The sequence below is a fragment of the Hippopotamus amphibius genome, chromosome 2 (assembly GCF_030028045.1).
Source record: "Hippopotamus amphibius kiboko isolate mHipAmp2 chromosome 2, mHipAmp2.hap2, whole genome shotgun sequence".
NCBI lineage: Eukaryota > Metazoa > Chordata > Mammalia > Artiodactyla > Hippopotamidae > Hippopotamus > Hippopotamus amphibius.
In genome coordinates this window covers 64,109,524-64,131,598 of record NC_080187.1, presented here as the reverse complement: position 1 = coordinate 64,131,598, position 22,075 = coordinate 64,109,524, and the positions used below count along the sequence as shown (strand labels likewise).

At 39.7% G+C, this 22,075-nt stretch overlaps 1 pseudogene; it reads left to right on the top strand.

The window, feature by feature from the left end:
* The first annotated feature begins 6,654 nt into the window (after positions 1–6,654).
* On the top strand, positions 6,655–21,739 carry LOC130844361 (acireductone dioxygenase-like; annotated as a pseudogene).
* The last annotated feature ends 336 nt before the right edge of the window (positions 21,740–22,075 follow it).

Here is a 22,075-nt window from a genome sequence, read left to right as displayed (position 1 = left end):
GAAATAATCCCATTTACCATTGCAACAAAAAGAATAAAATACCTAGGCATAAACCTACTTAAGGAGATGAAAGACTTATACACAGAAGAGTATAAAACACTGATGAAACAAATCAAAGATGATATAAGCAGATGGAGAAATATTGATCAATGGTACAGGATAGAAAGCCCAGAGATAAACCCACACACATATGGTCACCTAATTTATGACAAAGGAGGCAAGAATATACAATGGAGAAAAGACAGCCTCTTCCATAAGTGGTACTGGGAAACTGGGACAGCTACATGTAAAAGAATGAAATTAGGACACTTCTGAATACCATACGCAAAAATAAACTCAAAATGGATTAAAGACCTAAATGTAAGACCAGACACTATAAAATTCTCAGAGGAAAACATAGGCAGAACACTCTGTGGCATAAACCATAGTAAGATCCTTTTTGACCCACCTCCCAGAATAATGGCAATGAAATAAAAAATAAACAAATGGTACCTAATGAAACTTAAAAGCTTTTGCACAGCAAAGGAAACCACAAACATGATGAAAAGACAACCCTCAGAATGGGAGAAAATATTTGCCAATGAAGCAACTGACAAAGGATTAATCTCCAAAATATACAAGCAGCTCATGCAGCTCAATATCAAAAAAACAAACCCAATTCAAAAATTTGCAGAAGACCTAAATAGACATTTCTCCAAGGAAGACATACACATTGCCAACAAACCCATGAAAAGATGCTCAACATCACTAATCATTAGAGAAATGCAAATTAAAACCACAATGAGGTACTACCTCACATCGGTCAAAATGGCCATCATCAAAATATCTAGAAACAGTAAGTGCTGGAGAGGTTGTGGAGAAAAGGAAACCCTCCTGCACTGTTGGTGGGAATGTAAATTGATACAGGCACTATGGATAATAGTCTTGAGCTCCCTTAAAAGACTAAAAATAGAAGTACCATATGACCCAGAAATCCCAGCATTGGGCACATACCCTGAGAAAACCATAATTCAAAAAGATACATGTACCACAACATTCTGTTCATTGCAGCACTATTTACAATAGCCAGGACATGGAAACAACCTAAATGCCTATCAACAGATGAATGGATAAAGAAGATGTGGCATATATATACAATGGAATATTACTCAGCCATAAAAAGGAATGAAATTGAGCTATATGTAATGAGGTGGATAGACCTAGAGTCTGTCATACAAAGCAAAGTAAGCCAGAAAGAGAGAATCAAACACTGTATGCTAACTCATATATACGGAATCTGAAAAAAGAAAAATGGTACTGATGAACCCAGCGACAGGGCAAGAATAAGGATGCAGATGCAAAGAATGGACTGGAGGACACGGGGTTGGGGGGGGCGGGGGGCGAAGGGGAAGCTGGGATGAAGTGAGAGAGTAGCATAGACATATATACACTACCAACTGTAAAATAGATAGCTAGTAGGACGTTGCTGTATAACAAAGGGAGATCAACTCTATGATGGGTGATGTCTTAGAAGGCCAGGACAGGGAGGGTGGGAGGGGGTCATGGGAGGGAGGGGATATGGGGATATATGTGTAAATACAGCTGATTCACTTTGGTGTACCTCAAAAGCTGGTACAAGAGTGTAAAGCAATTATATTCCAATAAAGAGCTTAAAAAAAAAAGTCCATGGCAAACGTTGTATTTAATGGTGATATATTAAAATTTTTTATATGAAATTTGGAATGAAACAACAATGACCACTATTCCCACTTCTACTCAGAATTGTGAAAATGATGTCATTGTATAAAAAGATAACTCACAGAATCTATAGAAAACTTATCAGAATTACTAAGGGACTTTCACAAGGCTGTTGAACAATCAGGAACAAAATATCAATTGAAGTTCCACATACTATTGAGTCAAATTCTTCATCTTCTTGTGGGAGGTTTTGGTGATGACCTCCCATGTGATTTGTCATGAATATTTGAGTCTGTTCAGAGCAAAGTTCTTTTATTGCTTTGTTTGTAATAATCTGATGCTAAGCACAATAGCCTGCAATCCCAGTCTTGATAACCTTAGATTCTGGAAGTATGATGAAATGAAAACAGGATAAAACAAAAAGAAGTCACAACTAGGCATATAATAGTGAAACTATAGGCATGCCTGATTTTATTGCTCTATGCTTGTTGTGCTTTGCAGATATTGCTTTTTATTTTTTTTAATACAAATTGAAGTTTTGTGACAAACCTGTGTCAAGTACCATTTTTCCAAGAGCATTTCTCACTTCATGTCTCTATGTCACATCATTTTGGTATTTCTTGCATTATTTCAAATTTTTTCATTATTATTATATTTATTATGGTGATCTGTGATCAGTAAGCTTTAATGTTACTATTTTAAATGTTTCAGCATTTTTTGGCAATAAAGTAGTTTTAAATGAAAGCATGTATATATATTTTTAGACATAATGCTATGACACACTTAGACTATACTATAGTATAAACATAACTTTTATATATCCTGGGAAAGCAGAAAATTTGTGTTACTCACTTTATTGTGATACTCACCTTATTTAGGTGGTTTGGAACTGAACCTACAGTATCTCCTGGGTATGCCTCAGAGAACAATAAAGGTAAAACACACATCTTAAAAGTATCCATAAAGAGAACATAGATTAACTACAAAGAAAATAAATTGATGGCAGACATCTTACAACAATAGAGGCCAGAATGCCACAGAGAATTTTGAAAACCCACAAATGTATCCACAGCTAACATTTGAGTGGAAAAAATTGATTTTAGTGCCAATAATCCATCATTGAAGTTCTAAAGGAAGTATGAGAAGAAGAAGAAGAAGAAGGATGGGAGGGGGTTTGGAGAGGAGGGGAAGGAAAGATTCCTAAAGGAAGAGATATGACACAAGAAATAATCCTGAAAAATGAACCAGTATAACTAAGGAAATCCAAATGCAAATAATTGACTGCTTAGAAAAATGGAATGTTTAGGTTTAAAGAGAAAGAACTAAAATTTTGAGCTTTTATAAATATATAAAAGGAAAAAGGATTATGTTCAGCATTTTATAATTTTTAAGGAGAGTGTAGAAATATTGTTAACCTTTGGACTTTTAAGTATGTATTTTTAAGTATGTTAAAATCCTCTAGTAATCAATAATAGAACAAAATTAGAGGATATAGCTTTCAATGTCATAGAGGAGAAACCAGAATTTAACACAGCAATTCATTCAAAAAGAATGTAGAGAAAGAAAGGAACTAATATAGGAAAATCATAAGGAAGAAAGTCCAAAATATTCTGCTCAAGGAAGGCCAGTTGCTGTTTGTTAGTAATTTCCAGGCCATCTCAGATGTCACAGGTCCTCACAGCAAGAGCCTGAAACCAAGGCATTGTGAAGTGATTTCTTCTAACACTTTCACTGCAGCAGCCAGAAAATATAAGGGAACTGAAATGTTCCAGCAAGAGCCTTGGGTATGGGATGTCTACAGATTTCCTAGAAAGGGACAACAAGGAACTACACACTCGTGATCTCACAACCAGCAGCCCCAGGAGACATCCTGGATCCACCCCCACAAATGCTAACATTGCCTCTACTGTTCACGTTTAGCATTTGATCTCAGGGTGATTTGGTTAGGCATCCACTTGTGATGGTTTTCTTTAAGAAATTTTCCTCTTTATCTCATGACTGGTTTTTACCTTGACTATAACCGTGCCTTGTATTATTATTAATACATTAATACAGCTGTTTATTTTTATTTTGTTTTTTGTTTGTTTTCTATTTGTCACCATTTACCTCCTTCTGGTGTACCATTTCCCGTACTTTTATTTTTGACATCATCCAACTCACATAGCTTTTAGGTAGTTTTATGCAGGTATAGTTGGGTTTTGCTTTATGATCTCTTTGGAGAAATTTTTCTTTTGAGGCAAATTTATCCTATTTTATGTACTAATATGACAGATGTATTGGTTTTATTCCTGTTATCTGTTTGATGGTTTCTGTTTAAAGTCTTCCTTTATTTTCTACATATTTCTATGTTTTTCTTCTTTGTTTTTATAGTTCATTCTAATAATTTTAAGGTTTAGTGAACATATTTTTGGCTATTCTGGGGATTAGCTTTTATAAGGTTTAAGTATATACATTTTAAGTATATATGGTAGATATGGACATAAAACTGTATTTACTGATTTCTTGATTTATGCCCTTTGTTTGAGGGAAAATGGCATTAATGATATGGTATTTGATTAGGGGCTATGGAAAGTAACAGACTGTGAAAAGAGTATTGTCTTTGAAGTAGACAGACCTCTCTGGCAGAGCCGATGGCAGATGGCCCTCTTTCTGCAGGTATATTCTGTGCCAGTGCAGTACATTTCTTTGGTTACCTTTTGAAGTATGCAATATTTGACTTTCTTGATAATTTTAATTTCTATAGCATACACTTGAAATTAGACAAATTAATCTGTTTTTAATTAACAGAGGCTTTTAAAATGCTCAATAAAGACCTGCTAACTTAAAGGAAAACACCTTGTACAAACAAAAAACAATTTATTATATTTATCTAGTAAAAATTTACCCTTTGATTCCAAGTTAGAAAATTGAAAAGGCCTATTTGACTTTAGAAGCCACTAGAGTAGTATTTAATGCAATTGTGAACAAAATACCATAAATATGAAAGTAGCAGAGAACACAATTGCAATAAAATTGTGTAAAAACAGGGAGTATATTAAAATAATAGTTTATCAAACATGTTTAGCTATTGGCCGTAAGAAGCTGAAATTATTTTTAAGTTCATATGTAAATATGTAACCAGGTATAAATTTTAATATATGACATGATAATTTAGAGTCAACTGAGTACATATTTTCAGAGGAAGATCTTTGTTATGAATGAAACACTGTGATCAAAAGAATACAAATTTAGATGTTGAAGAGTCATTTAATGTACCCAAGAAATTGGGTGCAAATCAAACGTAGAGAGGGAAACTTCTTGAATTTTGAAAGAGTATTATTTCTAAATTTTTTGAGAAAGCACTTTTTATTTTCATTTGTGTTACATATTCCACAGTGTGCACAATAATCTGTGCACATTAAGGTCAACATTTTCTATACCGCAGAAAAACCTGTTTGGTGCTCCTTAAAGTTTAACTGAGAGGATAAATCTACAAAACGATGTGCTTTCCTACAGCTATTTAGTTCTTGTGAGATATTACATGTTAAACGCATTGGTTGTTGATGGCAGTGGTGGAAAATTGTGGCTAATGAAGAAAAGATGCTTGCACAGGCCTTTGGATCAAAGGACCCATCAGACAGGTCCTGCATTTACTCGTGATTCTCCAGGTCAGTGCAAGGAGACTTTCACTTGGCTGTGAGCCTCTCTGCCCCGGGAGTTTAGTTTCCACACTGCATGCTTTGCCATGAGCATAAAGAGAACTACAGCCTGGTTCTTGTCCTCCAAGAATTTGTAGGAGAGGTAAAACATGCACAAAAGTAACTATAATAGAAAATGGAATGTTCTATGAGTCATAAGAAAGGTATTACTATGATATCGAGTGGTCCCCCAAAGATTTCTGCATCCCAATACAAGCAACCTATGTTACCTTACATGGCAAAGGCATTTTACAGCTGTGATTAAGTTAAGGATTTTCAGAGGAGAAAATTATCTTGGGTTATTTGAGAGGGCTCAATGTAATCATAAGAGCCCCTAAAAGTGAAAGAGAAAGGAAAGAGAGTCAATTATCAGAGTCAGAGAGATTTGAAGATGCTATGCTGGTGACTTGATTCTGAAGATGAAGGAAGGGGCCACAAGCCAAGGAAGAGAAGCATCTTCAGGAGTTGTACTAAGTGAGGAAATGTTTGCCTCCAGAGCCTCCAGAAGGAACTCAGCCCTGCCAATATCTTGATTTTAGTTTAATAAGACCCATTTTGGTCTTCTGATCTCCAGATCCAAGTAGAAAACATTTGTGTTATTTCAAGAAACCTCTTGTGATAATTTGTTGCAGCAGCAAATAAGAAATGACAACACACCAAGGAAATGCAAAGAAGGAAACACATTTGCAGCTGGAGCCGTAGAGGAAAGCTTATTGGAGGAAGAAGAATTTGGTGTTGACTCTGGATAGAATTGTAACATGCAGTGAAGAGGACTGAAGGGAGCGAGAATGCCATGACCAGTGGGCAGTGCAGGCGCCACCAGTCACGTGTGGAGGTTCCTGTGAATGGTCCAGTCTGGCCCACCTAGGAGTGTGGGAAGAAGAATGTGGGAGAAAGGGCTGGGCAGGGATTGCAGGACCTAAAAGCTGGGGAGTCAGCTCCAGATTTGGAGGAGTTCTGGAAGATTTTGAGCGCAAGAGGGACCTGACAGAACTGTGTTTTGGGAAAGCTCATCTTCTAGCAATGTCTAGGAGGCTTTGAGCACTGAGAAGATGGGAAGGGGAAGCACAGTTATGAGGAGAAAGAGAGTGAGGGAAGGACCATGGGATTTGAAAGGCAGGAAGGATACACAAGTACGAGGGCTGATAATGTGTAGTTGATTCATTTATTCCTTACAGAGAAATATTTATGAAGTATTTTCAGATGCCAGGCACCTAGCAGAAGTTGACACATTAGAGCATCGTGGGCAGAGTGATACCCGTCAAATATCCCTCATATCTGTGTAAAATCACAAGGCACAATGAGAGATGCCAGTAAGGAGGATCTCGTGCTGAGCATAACAGTGGTAAAAAGGCTGCTAAGCCTGGCTGAGGTTTAACTAGTTGAGGGATGATTGAAAAAACTACAGTCAAGACCCAAATGATGCCACTTTGAAGAGCTTGGATTCATCCCTATTAAATGTCCTCGATAACTCTTATATGCTCCCATCCCTTCTTTCTAGAGACTGGGGACTGCATTTTGCAGCTCTGAAGCTCTGCTACTCCAGAGCAAAAATGGGGCTGATGCTCTTCCTGCCTTGGGGCCCAGGTGGGGGCTTGAAGCCCCTGCTTCCTTCATTCAAACCCTCCTTAATGAAGCATCTATGAAGCTCTTCTTTCAGAAGGGCTTAGAAGCAACTAGGAAATAAACCAAATTGGCCTCTGATCCTGCCTACCCTACCTCAGAGTATTTATCTTACTTAGGTTCCCTTCTCCTAAGTTGACATCAAGTCCAACTGTCTAATGGCACTCAAGACAGAGGAAGCTAAGTAAATGGCAAGGACAATGAGAAACATTTACTTGAGAAATGTTTTTCTGACTTTTAGGAAGCTGCTTTTGAAGACATTTGTTATGCGAATAATTTTCTATTGATAGGTCTATATAAGAAAAACTTCCTTTAAATTTTAATACAAAGAAAACTCTTATTTTATACATTTCTTGTGGGTTTTCATTTCTGAAATATGTGATGTTACTTTTTTAAAGTGTACTTTAAGGAAGCTAAGGGGGTAATTTCATAATAAAGCACAATTACGTTAAGCACATTTTCTTCCTTATATTAGAAGACCAGAACCTCTACTTTGTTAAATATATTGTGTGCATGTCCCATTCTGTTAGAGGGCATTTTTACTGACTGAAACTTCCCATTGCTTTAGCGTTTATTCTGGTCTGACCCTGAGGTGACATAAATAGTCCAGACTTCTTTGTACTGACCATGTGGGCATGTGAAGTAGCTCAGGGGTATAACGTCTGTTCATGAGGCCAGAATTCTTTTATGTTCTGACTGCTCACATTTATTGTTAAAGAAATGAATGTCTTCTGGAAATAAGCAATTCAGAAAAGAGTTTTTTGGAGATTATCACCACAATTGAAAACCAGTAGGTAAATGTCCCTTTTGGTATGAAAGACATTAGCTTCCATGACTATCCAGGAGGCGTTTGGAATGGAAATAAATGCGTTAGCTTGCCAAGTTACATGCTCCACAGAATATAACATTTTGTGGGAAATCCTCTAGAAAATGATAAAACTTCTAGAGGAAGTTTTGTTAATGTGAATCAACAAGATTCCATGGATCGCAGGATTTTCTGGAGCCTACAAACATGAAAAGTGGATTTTCTGTGCCAGCGAAATCAATAAGGAATGACACTCATGTGTCAGTGAGGACATTTCTAGAACGGTGAGCAAGAACCAGCTTCCCAAAAAACACACTTTTGAGAGAAAGCAAAGTTGTGTCTGGAAATCCAGGCTCCTGGGAGGGGTGGTGACCCTTGGGAACACTAGCTAGCACAGACACGAGTCCTGTCTTGGGCTTTTGGGGGTTTCAGCAGAGCCCCACACATATCAACTGCGTGGTGAATCTACTCCTTGGGCTCCAGCTTCCTCATCTATAATATTAGAGTGTCAGATAAGCTATCCTCAAAGTCCCCTCCAAACACATTTCCTTTCTCCTCATGCATCTCCATCTAATTCCTTCCATTAGAGGATCTTGTGAATAATGTCCCCTTTCCCCCAGCTGCCACCCAGACCTGCAGAGAGGGGCTCAGGGAAGCCCACGTGCAGAGGAAGAGTCAAACATCCCACTTTGTAACCCACAGCCCCTTGTTCTAGACGTGTGTCCTTGAGCAAGGTTGGCCTCACTTCCATATGACACCCAGGTCTCATGCCTTCAGCTAATCATATCTATCCCCTCTGATTCTCCTGTGGAGACAGGGATTTCAGATTCTTCTCTCTCTACTTTTTTCCTCTGGAGCTACATGTTCATAAGTGTTCTAAAAATGTGCAGCCTACTCTGATTATGATGCTACTAAATTAGTTCTGTATGTTGAGCCCATTACCATGTACCTTCAATGGCTAGGCATATCTATTATACTGTTTTCTACAATCAGTATGAGTTTTAAACTGGAAGGATCTATTTACTGTAATGTTTCATTTCTCTCCTTCAACCCTGTGATAAAATTGTTTGAATGTCTTAAAATTGATAACTTCTTAGATTTGAGGAAACAGAGTACATTCCTCTGATATTTTCTCTACATTTTTATGTGCGCAGGAAATATTTTAATTATGACACTCTTGGCAGGGTTAGTTCTAACAAATTTATGTCTGTTCTGCAGGGTCTTTTAATAAAGAATGACTGGAGAACAACTGTGATGATCGCCCAGCCTCTAGACAAGAACATCATCCCATGGGTAAGGAGGAGTAGAGATGTTCGAAGGCTACCCTTTGCTGGAAGAATAGGTTATTCGACCTGAGAGATGCAGTAATGATGACTTCTTCAAACCCAACCATGCTTGAGGGAAGAAATGACTATGTGACAGCACAGGCTCCCTGTTCCCTGGTGATAGTTCTGCCTTCTCTGCAAGGCTAGCTCATCCACAAGCACTGGAGTGTGGTCACTTCTGGTTCAGGAAGAAGAGCCTCTTCTTCTAGGGACCCAGAGTAAGAATCAGAATGTGATCTTGAGTGTGATGGTTAATTTTATGTGTCAATTTGGAGGGCATTTTTGGATGAGACTGACGTTAAATTGGTGAACTGTGGGTAAAGCTGGTTGCTAGCCATAAAGTCCGTGGGCCTCATCCAATCAGTTGAAGGCCAGAATAGAACAAAACGAATGGCCTCCCCAAATTTCAGAAATTCTCCAACAGACTACATTCAGATTTCATCTGCACCATTGGCTCTCCTGGGTTTGGAGCAGACTGCTTTTGGACTGGAACTGAAACACTGGCTTTCTTGGATTTCAAGCCTGCTGGCCCTCTGCAGTTTGGACTCTGAGCCTCCATGACTGCATGCGCTACTTCCTTATAATAAGTCATTTTCTCTATTTATGTACATATACACACATCCTATCGGTTCTGTTTCTCTGAAGGACTCTGTTACACTGGGTCACCCAAGGTGGTTCCTGCCCAGAGCTATGGATGCCAGAGACACACTGAAGACACCAGCTGGCCAAGAAATGGGCAATGCTGACCTGACACGACCAATAGAGGCCACTGCCAGCATCAGCAAAGCAGAGACGGCAGTGGAGCAGCTACATGGACCAAAGATCAGCTCAATCTGTTTTGGGGGAGCTGGAAGAAGGATAAACACCAGGAAGGATGCACAACTTCAGGGCCCATGTGCTGTGGGACTCTGCACAACCTACTTCCCCTGTTTGCATAGTTCTTAACTCTTTGTGGATTGCCACTGAACCAGTTGAGCCGGACTAATATTTTGTCAGTTGCTAATACTATTATTCGAGGTACTGCCTGGGGAGAGTCCCCTCCATCCTTCCCTCCTGCTCCTCCACATCTCCTTTCACTTGTTCTACCATCAGGGCCTTTCCTGACACCCCTCCCCCCAAACTGGCTGCATCAGGTGCTTTTGCTGTAAGTTCTTACTGCATCTGGTGCTTTTCCTCTATTACACTAAGCCTGGTTGGTTGCTTTGTGCTTGAGCAGCTATCTAATTCCTGTCTTAGTCCCTCACTAGATGAAGCCCTCTGGAGGGGAGAAGGGAAGTGAGTCTATTTTGCTCGCTCTAGTATTCACAGCATTTAACACACTGTCTTGCACAAAGTAAGCATTCAATAAATATTGGACAGATTAAATAGTGAGTATAAGTAGGTTGTGGTACCACTGAGAAAGGGTCTACAAGAGAGAAAATACCAATTAAATAATAAAATGTAAGAGCAGAGAGGACTGGAGCAAGCGCCTTCTCACCATCCCACCCAAAAAGGAGCTGAGGGTTGGGGGCCTCTGACGGCAGCTACAGGGGAGAGCACCCCAGGGACCCAACAGAGACAACTGAGGTGGTCAGATCTCCCCAGACTCCCCCAGATCCTCACCTGACTTCAGTGAGCATTGAGCATGGAGGCTTCTTCTGACCATGTGCCACAAACAAATGATAGAAGATTTAGTGCATAGTAGATGTCATTTTGTTTCTGATGAAAATTTATTTTCCCCACAAAGGTAATAAGTGGAAAACCATAGTTATAACCAGAATTACTAGGTGAACTTATTTTCCCTCATAAATTAATAAATGAGAACACAACAAGTAGGATAGTTGAAACAGGGAAAGAAGAGAAGGCATTTTGAAATTCAATAAGACACATAACACACGTTCTGATATTTCTAGCTCAACCAGGGAGTGAATGAATTAAGTGGACAGTATCTGCACTGTCCAAAGAGGGGTTTTTATTAAGTCTATCATAATGGAGTCATCACAAGCTAGGACTTGTCAGTATTTCAGTTATCTACTCACAATGATTTCTAGGACCTAAAAAGTACCTAGAAATATGCGTGAAAGCAACATTTTGACCCCTTTTTACCTTTCTTTTATTTTAAAAATTTACTTCAGTTTTATTGAGATATAATTGACATACAGCACTGTGTAAGTTTAAGGTGTACAATACAATGGCTTGTCTTACATATATTTCAAAATGATTACCATGGTAAGTTGAGTTAACATCCATAATCTCATATAGAACATTTAGGATCTGTTTTGCCAGCAACTTTCAAACTGCCATGCAGAAGTGTTAACTATAGTCATCATGTTGTACCTTAGATCCCCAGTACTAACCAGTACTTATTTATCTTACAACTGGAAGTTTGTACCTTTTGACCACCTTCATCTAATTCTGCAACCCTTGAGTCTGGTAACAAATCTGATCTCATTTTCTATGAGTTTGTTTAAAAAAAATTTTTTTTTTTAGATTCCAAATATAAGTGAGATTAAACAGTATTTGTCTTTCTCTCTCTGACTTATTACTTAGCATAATGCCCTCAAGGTCCGTCCATATTGTTGCAACCAGCAGGATTTCCTTTTTTTAATGGCGGAATAATATTCCATTGTGTGTATGTATGTATGTACGTAGGTAGATGTGTATATACATGTGTGTGTGTGTATGTATATCCATCCATACATATATCCATATATATATATACGCACACATACACATACACACACACACACCACATTTTCTTTCTTTCTTTATTCATCTACTGATCGATACTAAAGTTGTTTTTACATGTTGGTTGTTGTGGATAAAGCTGCTATGAACATAGGGGTGCAGATATCTTCTTTACATAGTGTTTTTGTTTCCTTTGACTATATACCCAGAAATGGAATTGCTGGATCAATCAGTTCTATTTTTAATTTTTTGAGGACACTCCATACTGTTTTCCATAGTGGTGACACCAGTTTACATTCCCGTCTGAAGATGCACAAGGATTCTCCTCTCTCCACAGCCTTGCCAGCCTTTGCCATCTCTTGTCTTTTGTTGACAGCCATTCTAACAGGTTGTAGTGTCTGCACATGACTGGGTTATAAGAGCTTCATCAACACAGGTCACTCACTGAGATTTAGAATTAGTGGAAGTAAATGAGGTGAAGAGTTTGAAGTGAGTTTAGAGTTAGAAGTTAGAATCCCTTCTCTAGTAAGAAAATAGTTTGTGGGGTGAGTGAGCTATTGCCCTAAAATGAGAGTTATTTGTCCCCTCCCCCATACCACAGGCCTCCCTCTGCTCTTTAGCTGACACCGACCTCCCCCACTGTCCACTTACATTCACTCAGTCTAGACTTTCTTCTTTGTTCATCCTGTTTTTACTGAATACTTCACATTTCTGTTAGTGTTACCAGAGCCTCTTTAAAAAGCAAACGCTTCCTTAATATTACAATAGTTATGCTAAAGTAAATCCCATTAATAACTTGAGAAAAATTATTTTTCTCCTCTTGATAATGAAAAATGAGAGTCTATTAACATTGATTATTTCCATGACTCCAATTTATTACCTTTCTTGAAAAATCAAATAAAAATTCATCATATGAAATAACCTTTTTCTGATATCAAAGATGCATTTTTCTTACTAATTAGTGTCTTATCTCAAGGCTGCAATGAACTTATTTGAATATCTTTTACAAAATCTTGCAGTGCAAATTTTAAGATAGAAAGCACATATATATGTAAGAAGCAGGAAAACAAAACTCATTTTTAAGTCAAAGTAGACTGTGGCAGGGAAATATGCGGGAGGACTGATTTCTCGTTTGTCTGCATCCCAAAGCACTTCTAACTTTTTGACCTCTTTTCTTCTGAGTCCCTTTAAAAACTTCATGGCTATACCTAATTGTGAAAATCAACTTCAGACTCTTATATTCTGCTAGAGGAGTTTGCCACAAAATATTGAGTGTCATACTAAATGTGTTTGGATTTATTTCTGTCATTTAAAAGAATCTAAATGTTTATAACAACTTTATTCATAATTGTTAAAAATTGGAGAAAACCCAAATGTCTTTCAGTAGATGAATGTAAACAAACTGTGGTACATGCATATACTATAATGCCACTTGACCCTAAAAAAGAACAGATTTGACTCACACAGGCAACATGGTTGAATCTTGAAAGCATTTGCTAAGCAAAAGAAGCCAAACCCCCCAAACTACATACCATAGAATTCCAATTATACGACATTCTGAGAAATTATTAGGTTGGAGAACTTGGTGGTTGACAAGGGTTGGGAGTGGGAAGAGGAGAGTGTGAAGGGCAACAGGAGGAGATTTTGGGGGTGATGGAACTGTTCTCTATGATAATTTTGATGTTGGATATGTGACTGAAAGTATTTGTCAAAATGCTTGGAACTCAACACCACAAAGGGTCAATTATATTTTCTCTTTCTTAATGCTTCTTTTATGCATTCTTTGCTTTCTATATTTGCTATCAGGCTGGATGCTTGGTAGCAACATTAATCAGCAAGGTAGCATGATTCTTTGGATGGAAATTTCTTGCAATGCTTCCCAGGCACTAAACATTCCATTTGTTGCAATAGTATAAAATTAATTTTTTGAGAAAGATCTACAAGCACATTGTTAGGTCTTCGAAGAATTATTTTTCTCAAAAATAATTCTTCTGAAGTAGATACTCAGAGATACAATTGCTGGAAGTAACATACGCGTAGTTTTAGTTTTAATAGGCATTGTTCAATTAACTTCCGAAGGGGCAGTATATGAGCGTTTCTGTTTCTCTGTCTAAATCAAATCCTGATATTATCAGATTTTAGAAATCTTGCTCACTTTCTGAATAAGATATCATATCACATGGTTTTAGTTTGAATTTTACTGATTATTAGTAATATAGAACATATTTGTCGTATATTAATTGACATTATTTTCTATTTTCTATTACTTTCTGTTTTCACTATTGCTATTTGCTTTATTCCTTTCTCATGATGACTTGTGGTTTTACATATATACATTCTGCATGTTGTCACTAATTAACAGATGAAGGAAGTAAGACTGAGTGTGGTTTTAATTACTGTGCCCAAAGTTACAGGACGAATAACTTCTGAAGCACTGTTTACAACCAAATGTTTCTGCATATTAAAGTTCACTGTAATGGAGGTCATGTCTTAAATAGCTCTTTTTAAAACAATTTCGGCTTCATTCATTTTATACACTATCAATATGATTACATTATAGTGTGATAATCTTTCTTTCCTCTGCTAGACATTTGCATGACAATTGTGCATTTTTACGTTGTACTAACGCCAACAAATTTACGTGTATGCCATTATCAATACATTTTGTATAAAGTCTGCCCAGAATTTGAATACAAAGTTTTAATAAGCAAGTATTTTACCAATGCTAAATTATCCATATGTTTATAAAGGAAAAAGAAAGTGTTAACACTAATAAAATAATATAAACATGGTAATCCAAATAACTAATGGCATGCTCTCGAAAATAGAATATTATTTCAAAACCATCAGACACTTTATTCAAATTCACAGTCTTTCCCACCATTTCTTGTTTGTCAATGAAGCTAGTACCTGGACTAATATACTATTTTTCTTTTGCCATGGCTGTGTTTTTGAGAGCAAGTTGTGAGATTTTCACACCTTCACTGAGTCTTTTCCTGACATCCAGCTTCACCCTGAAAGGTTTCCATGACCCCACTCCCCGACTGTGTTAGTAATCACAGAGTATGTGAAATAATGACGTGTCTATTGCAAAAGATTACTGGCTGTTGCAGACAGTAATCAGTAGACTCTTACATCAAACCATTATCAATGCTCAAAAGAGATGGATTTTAGCATTAAAATTAAGTTAGTCTTCTGTCTTGGCTGGTTCTTCACACATCATCCTTCATTTTGGCAAGTACTGACAGGTGAAGAGGATGTTTTCACCAGGAACTTAACTACTGATTGAACACTTCTCTCGGGTGTCTTACAACTTTACCTTCAAAGCAACAGAATGGCAGAAAAGGTATTTCAGATCTACCAGTGCTTCAGTGGCTGAGTGCTATTTCATCTGCTAGCTATGACTCTTTTTCAGGAAAGGCAGAGAATTCATTTTCTAGGGCTGCTGTAACAAGATACCTCAGGCTAAGTGGAGTAAGCAACAGAATTTCATTGTCTCACAGTTCTGGAGGCTGGAAGTCTAAGATCAAGGTGAGGGCTATGAGGGAGAATCTGTTCCAGGCCTCTCTCCTACTTTCTTCTGTTTTGCTCATGATTTTTGGTGTGGCTTGGTTTGTAGATGCATCACTCTGATCTCTACCTTCATTTTCACATGTGGTTGTCTGTTTCTGTATCCAAATATCCTCTTTTAATAAGGACACAGCCATATTGGATTAGAGCCTATCTTAATGACCACCATCTTAACTTGATCATCTGCAAAGATCTTGTTTCCAAATAAGATCAATTCACAGGTACTGAATTAGGATTTCAGCATCTTTAGGGGGACACAATTCAACCATAACAAATAGTTTATTGATCTAATGTTTAATTTTGTCATATATTGGAAAGACCTTCCTTGCTATGTTCTAGTTGCTATCTCTACTGACTTTGTCAATGAGAATGTTTTTCTTCTCTTGTCTTTTTTCTTCTTTTTTAGTTTTTTATAATTCCCTTCAATGACTTTGCTAAGGAACAATTCTCCATCTTAATCTTTCTGATCTGCTAGACAATCTGCTCCTTTCAGGCATAATTTTCTTACTTCTTTTGATGACATTTCATTTTCATAAACTTTCAGTGTCTCCACATCAGATGCTTCCTCTTGTCCTTGGTGAGTTTTTGTTTGTTGGTTTGTTTGTTTTCATCTCCTTGAGCTTGGTAAAATTCTAAACACAAAAAAGCACTATAAATGGAGAAAAACTGGCAAAGCTTTGTATTGCAGAAAGGCACCCCATCAAAGTTTCTAAGCGCCTTCCTTACCGATATATACTACAGTTTTCTTGGTTAAATGGGAAGCATTTGAAAGTCACTAGAAGGTTAATTTGTGAACACATATGACATTGAGGACTCTGTGATATTTCTGCACGAGACGTTTGACTGACTATTCTCTGTGCTCCACCCCTCAGTAATCCTACATGCAGCTTCGGCCAGTGAGAGATGCTGTTGGGAACAGGAGGGCAGGAGCAGGGAGAGCCCAGGGGACTTACTCCCTGTCTTCCATTGTCTTCTTTGGATGCAGTCTTGGCAGTGGCTGGATTCTTCTACACGCACAACTTGGGTGGAGCAGGAGTCTTCCACATTAGGCTCTGATCAAGCTTTGGGACTTCCCCTCCCTGGCCCCTGCAGACTTGGGGGTAAGCTGTCTTCCTGTTGTTGCTGGTCCCCAGGTTCCTGGGTGCCCACACCCCTCAGGGGTCCCCATAGACCTGCCCCTCCCCCATGAGCCCTTGATAAAGGTCCCTCAGTAAGCACTTTATGTGCACTCTCTGTTTCCACCCTGATATGATACTGATTCAAATTTGAATAATCTTCTTCCTTTTTCTATGAAACTTGGAAAGGCAACAAATGACATTCTCTGAGAAAACACTGAGCTTTCAAACATGGTCCTTTGTACATTTTTCTATAACTTTTAAGTTTAATCATGAACTTTTATCAACACAGAGTGAAATGAATTAGGCCTGGACTCAACATTTTTATTATATCCCCCAACTCAATTACATTTATTATAATATTTCCACTCCAGGAAAATTTTATCAATTAATAAAAATGCCTCAAGGATTCACTTATTTAAAATATTGATGCAGTTTCCTCTGACTTTGTAAGAAAATGAAATCACTATTCTTTGAAGTATATCCAACACCAGCATTAATTACGTCCCTGCGGACCGGGTGGCATGGTGATGGTGGGGGGGATGTGCGGTGTTCAACAAAGACGTCCATTTTGCAGAATTGTACATTATGTGCAAACATACAAAGTAAGTTAGACTGTCAAATGTGTCATTACTCTATTGCTATTTATCACTGATGCACTCAGATGATGCTGGATAATTCTGTTCTCTATTTTCAGCCAGCCAAAAAAAAAAAAAAATCACAAAAAAGCCCTATCTTACTCAAATTGTTTAAAGGAGTTTCCAAACAGTGAATGAGACTTGGTCACTTTGATGACTCTGATATGTTACTATATACCTCATAGTCTATTCTGTATCTGGTTCACTTCAAGTAAGTTAAAAGAGATTATATTTGGATATTTGGAGGAAAATGCTAGCGTATGAAATAAAGAGGGCAGTGCAGGCAGACAGAGGTGAGCAATCGATGGTAACTGCTCCTATGGCTGGGACTACTGCTCCACTCATTATTGGGTCCTTGCAGCCCAATGTACCACCTACTGATCCCTAGTGATCCCAGCTAACCCCGTCCATACTGCTCAAGCCTGGAGGTTTCATGAAATCTCTGGTGTTTCATCCCTTCAGGGTCCTCGACTCCTCAATCAGCTGTCAAAAGTCCTGAAGACGCTACAGGGATCTCAGGAAGGAGAGTATGAAGAATGTGACATAGGACATGCTCCCAGCCAGCTCCCAGCGGGTGCTGGCTACACTGTCTACCCAGTGGTTCCCAGATGCCTGTCCCAGTGTAGTGTGGGTCTTGGGACTCAGGGAAATGAGAACAGGAAGGATGATATGATATGTTTCTCACAAAACCAAATTTGTTCAATTAAAAAGGCCTGTCCTTAATTCTAGCATGATGCCCTTCTTATATTTTGCATTCAAATTCACTTTCCTTTAAGAAATCAAAATAAAGACAGTTTAATATTTTATATTTTGCTTTTATTTTAAATATTTTTATGACTCTACTTGGCCAAAAACAAAAATATATCATGATAATTTTGGAGCACCAAGGGTTTTGTTTACTGACCTGATAAACAGAAAGCCTGAGGTCGTTCCTGTGAGGCACGTGCAAACCCCAGGAGCTGGCAATAAAGACAATTTAGGTGGGGGCAGACGGTTGGAACTTGTCTCTGTGCATTAAAGAAGCAGCGCTGCTGACTTTCCTCAGTGTTAGTGGGCAGAACGACAGTGGTCCCCTCCCATGGCCCTTGGCAGACCAGTTCCGTGTGGCTCACCAGGGTTCCCAGGGGTGGGGAGTGTCCCCAACTCAGAGAGGCTGACAGTGGGGTCTCCAATTACCCCCTCAGTATGCGGCGACCAGTCTCAGGTGTCCATCTACGTGGATTTACAGGTGACAGTGTCCGGTTATAACCAAAGGGCTCTCACATAATGCACACAGGGCTTAAGCTTCCTGTCAAGGACCAGCCGGCGGAAGAGGCCAATGATGCAAACATAGGGGAGGGGGTGGCAACAAGGGGACGGCAGTGCTGACAGTGCTTGCTCCCCCACGAGGGCTTCACGTTACTGGTGAAACCAATGACCAATTAGGATCAGCAAAAATTAGACATTGCCAAGAACATTTCTGAAATATGGATTTACAAACATTCCAGAAACCATGAACTGCGTTCCCAGGGCCTGTTGTACACCTAGGTACACAGCCCGAGTAATTAGCAGCAGATCCTTTCATCTGTATCTAATACATACTTGGCATTTCCTTTTGTACATTGTACTCTGGTTTATGTAATACACACCTAAATCGATGTACATATATGAGGGTGTGTTTTGTTTCTAATTAAGTAAGCAATCACAGTTTTGGAGATCAAAAGTTTTGGAGATCCTTCTGGAGAGACGGCCCACAGACCACTGACTCTTTGGTCCTGGAAAAGTCCCTAAAAGCAGCACCGCCTCCAGCCCACAGAAGCTGTTATACTGCAGAGCTCACTGCTGCCCTTAGACGCATCATGGAATCTTCCCGTTCCATGAACCATGACTGTGGGTACACAGATTACTCTGCACATCAAGGCTGGGGAGCATCACAGATGGAGACTAAATTCTGAAATCCACCGAGGTACCACCTTAGGCAGTGACACTTGGGGCCTTTTCACTCTAACACCTGGTGGAGGCACACGTCTGACTCACACCATCAGTGACAGTAATTCACTGACTGTGAGCCAGAGGCTGAGGTAGTAATGAGGGATCACCTTCGCTAAACAGTCAGACCCTGTCCTGAGTATTGTACGTGAATTAAGTGAATAACTGTGTCCCCAGGACACAGGTATGGAAACTGAGGGACCTGCCCTGAGCTGCCTACCTGGGGAGTCACAGTGTTCAAATCTGTTTGACCCCTTGACTCCAGACTCTGTCTTGATTTTTGAGCCCCGAGTGGGGGTGTGTGTAAAAAGACCACTCGGTCCTGCAAACATGCACTCACCCCCCAGCTCCCCTCTGTGCCCCGCTTCATTCATACACAGCAGAACCCGCTGTGTTCCTGGGGGCCTTCCGGAGCCGACCCCACTCTGATCAGCGGAGCCGCGGTTGTCAGCCACTAACAGGTGGTGTCAAGGCCTTCCTGCAGGAGCTACCCAGGGCAGATTGCTGTTCCCAGTCCCCAAGCGTCTGCCCAGGTAATCCCGAGTTCTCTGTGGAAGCACCGAGACTCCATTTGCATGGGGAGCACTTGGAGCTGACAGAGGCTCAGTTTTCTATTCAGCAAAACGAGAAATCTCCTAATGAACTAAGAGAAATAGGAGACTGCATTTCAAGTGAACTCTTTCAATAACCGATTGCTGATGCCATCATTGAGAAAAGCCCTGGTGTGCAAATGAGAACTGTGCTATGAGATGCCCTCCACCCATCCAGGGAGAGCCATGAGCATCCACGCGTGCGCCAACTCCAGGCAGTTGCTCTACGGGAGTGAGGGTTGAGATGTCGCTTCTTGGAAAGTTACAAGAAACTTTTCAATAAACCTGAAATCTGTGGCTTCACATAAAAAGAGGGAGAATGCGTAGAACAAAGGTTTCTCAACTGTGTTTTCTAAAAATCGCAATCACTCAAGACCAATTTCTGTGGGGGTAATCCAGTTGTGATATTACTGACTTTACACGGTTATCATTTTGGGGTGATGTTGTCCCTTCCCTGGTTTGCTTTTTTGCCTTTTTAAACCATTTTAAGTAGGTGACCTCAGATTCTAGTTCAAGGACCTTCCTTCTCCTCTCCCCTTTCTTATACCTGCATCTCTTTCTCTAGGATCAAAGTTGGAATGGATTTCTGATTTGCTAACAATAATATTTTATGCTTTATATTCTTTAATACTTCTCATTTCATCCTTTGGACAAACTTGAGAGGTGGACAGAGCTAAGAGCTCTTTGGAATTTATATTTGCAAAATGAAGAATTAAGACAGAATTTATCATGTGTTCACATAGTATGCATTTATACATACCCTAGCCAAAAGAATTGTTATTTCCTCACACATTTATGTCTGTGTTGTTTCTCTATTTTTGTGGTTAAAGTTTAGTGTTAGATAGCCTTTGCCAATAGAGAAAAATTGAGCAAACTGATTAGATTTTTACAAAGCAAGTCTCATTTTATTGTCATTTAAAGTAATAAGTATATAATAGAGAATTAGAAAAAGATTTCATGTAATTCAAAGGGTTAGTCTCCCCGTGCTCACACAGGCCTGAGCAGGCCACGGCGCAGGTCCGCAGTCAGGCGGCAGCACCCCCAGCCTGGCCGTTGGGCAGGCCTGGTACGTGGATGAGTCCGCCAAGACCCATGGCGGCCCCACCACGCAGAGCCCCTGCGCACCCGGAAGGCCTGCAGCAGCTGCGCGGGCTCGGAGTCCTTTACTGGAAGCTGGATGATGACAATATGGGAATGATCCAGAATTAGAAAATTTCAGGAAAGAGAGAAACTACTCCTGGGTGGACATCATAACCATATGTAAAGACAAACTTCCACATTGAGTAGAAAAGATTAAGATGTTTTATGAGCAGCATTTACACCTGGATGATGAGATTCGCTACATCCTAGATGACAGTGGGTACTTCCAAGTGAGGGACTCAGTGTTACAGGGAAGAGCTAATCAGACTCCATGTTAGATCTGTTTGTTTTATATTAACATTTGTATTTTATTGCTTTGGCTACAAGTTTAGAATGTTGCTGTATAGCCTGAAATATACAGGAGAGCCCATTCTCGAACCTCTGACCTTTAAAGGCATAACACTTCCATTCATTAAAGTTGCAGAACAAAGAATAACATTAGCCTTGTTGGAGGTTTACAGGAACATTGTGATCTGACCTACGTGGACAGCTGCAAGAACAAAGGATTCTGGCACCAGGAAGTCTGCAATAACCAACAATACCCCTTTCCCTTTTTAGTGTAAAAGAAGCCTGAATTCTAACTCAGGCAAGATGGGTTTTTGACAGACACGAGTTTGCCATCTTCTTGGTCTGCCGGATTGCCAAATAAAGTCATATTCCTTGCCTCAACACCTTGTCTGCGATTCATTGGCCTGTCGTGCAACGAGCAGAGCAAGCTTGGACTCGGTAACAAGAGGACAGGTGGATCCGGATCTTCACGGAGAAAGGAGACATGATCACTCTCCCCGCAGGGATTTACCACTGCTTCACGCTGGACGAGAAGAACTACGTGAAGGCCATGTGGCTGTTTGTGCCGAACCCGGTGTGGATAGCGTACAACCAGCCGGCTGAACACTTCAAGGCCCAGGGGGTAGTACCTGGAGTTTCTGGCCCAGGGGGCCTAGCAGTGCCCCCTTGCGAAGGTCCCAGACGTGATGTCAGCAGAAAACCTGTTTTTTTCTCCTTGCTTTTGTGTTGTAGACTTCAGACTAGGTGAGGTTCCCTCTGCAAGATTGTTTGATAAAAATATGATTTAATGGAAGTAGCTGTAGGACTGGTTTGTACATGGAAGCACCTGTGGAAATCTGGGCAGATGGTTCATGTTCTCTGATTCAGGATCAGTGGTCACTGGCTCTGTGTCACTCATGCCTTCAGCTCTGACCCAGTGAGTTTCAACTCCCCAAATGCAGCCATTTAGCTGCCTCACCTGGACCCGATTCTTGGACTTTAAGCAGATACCA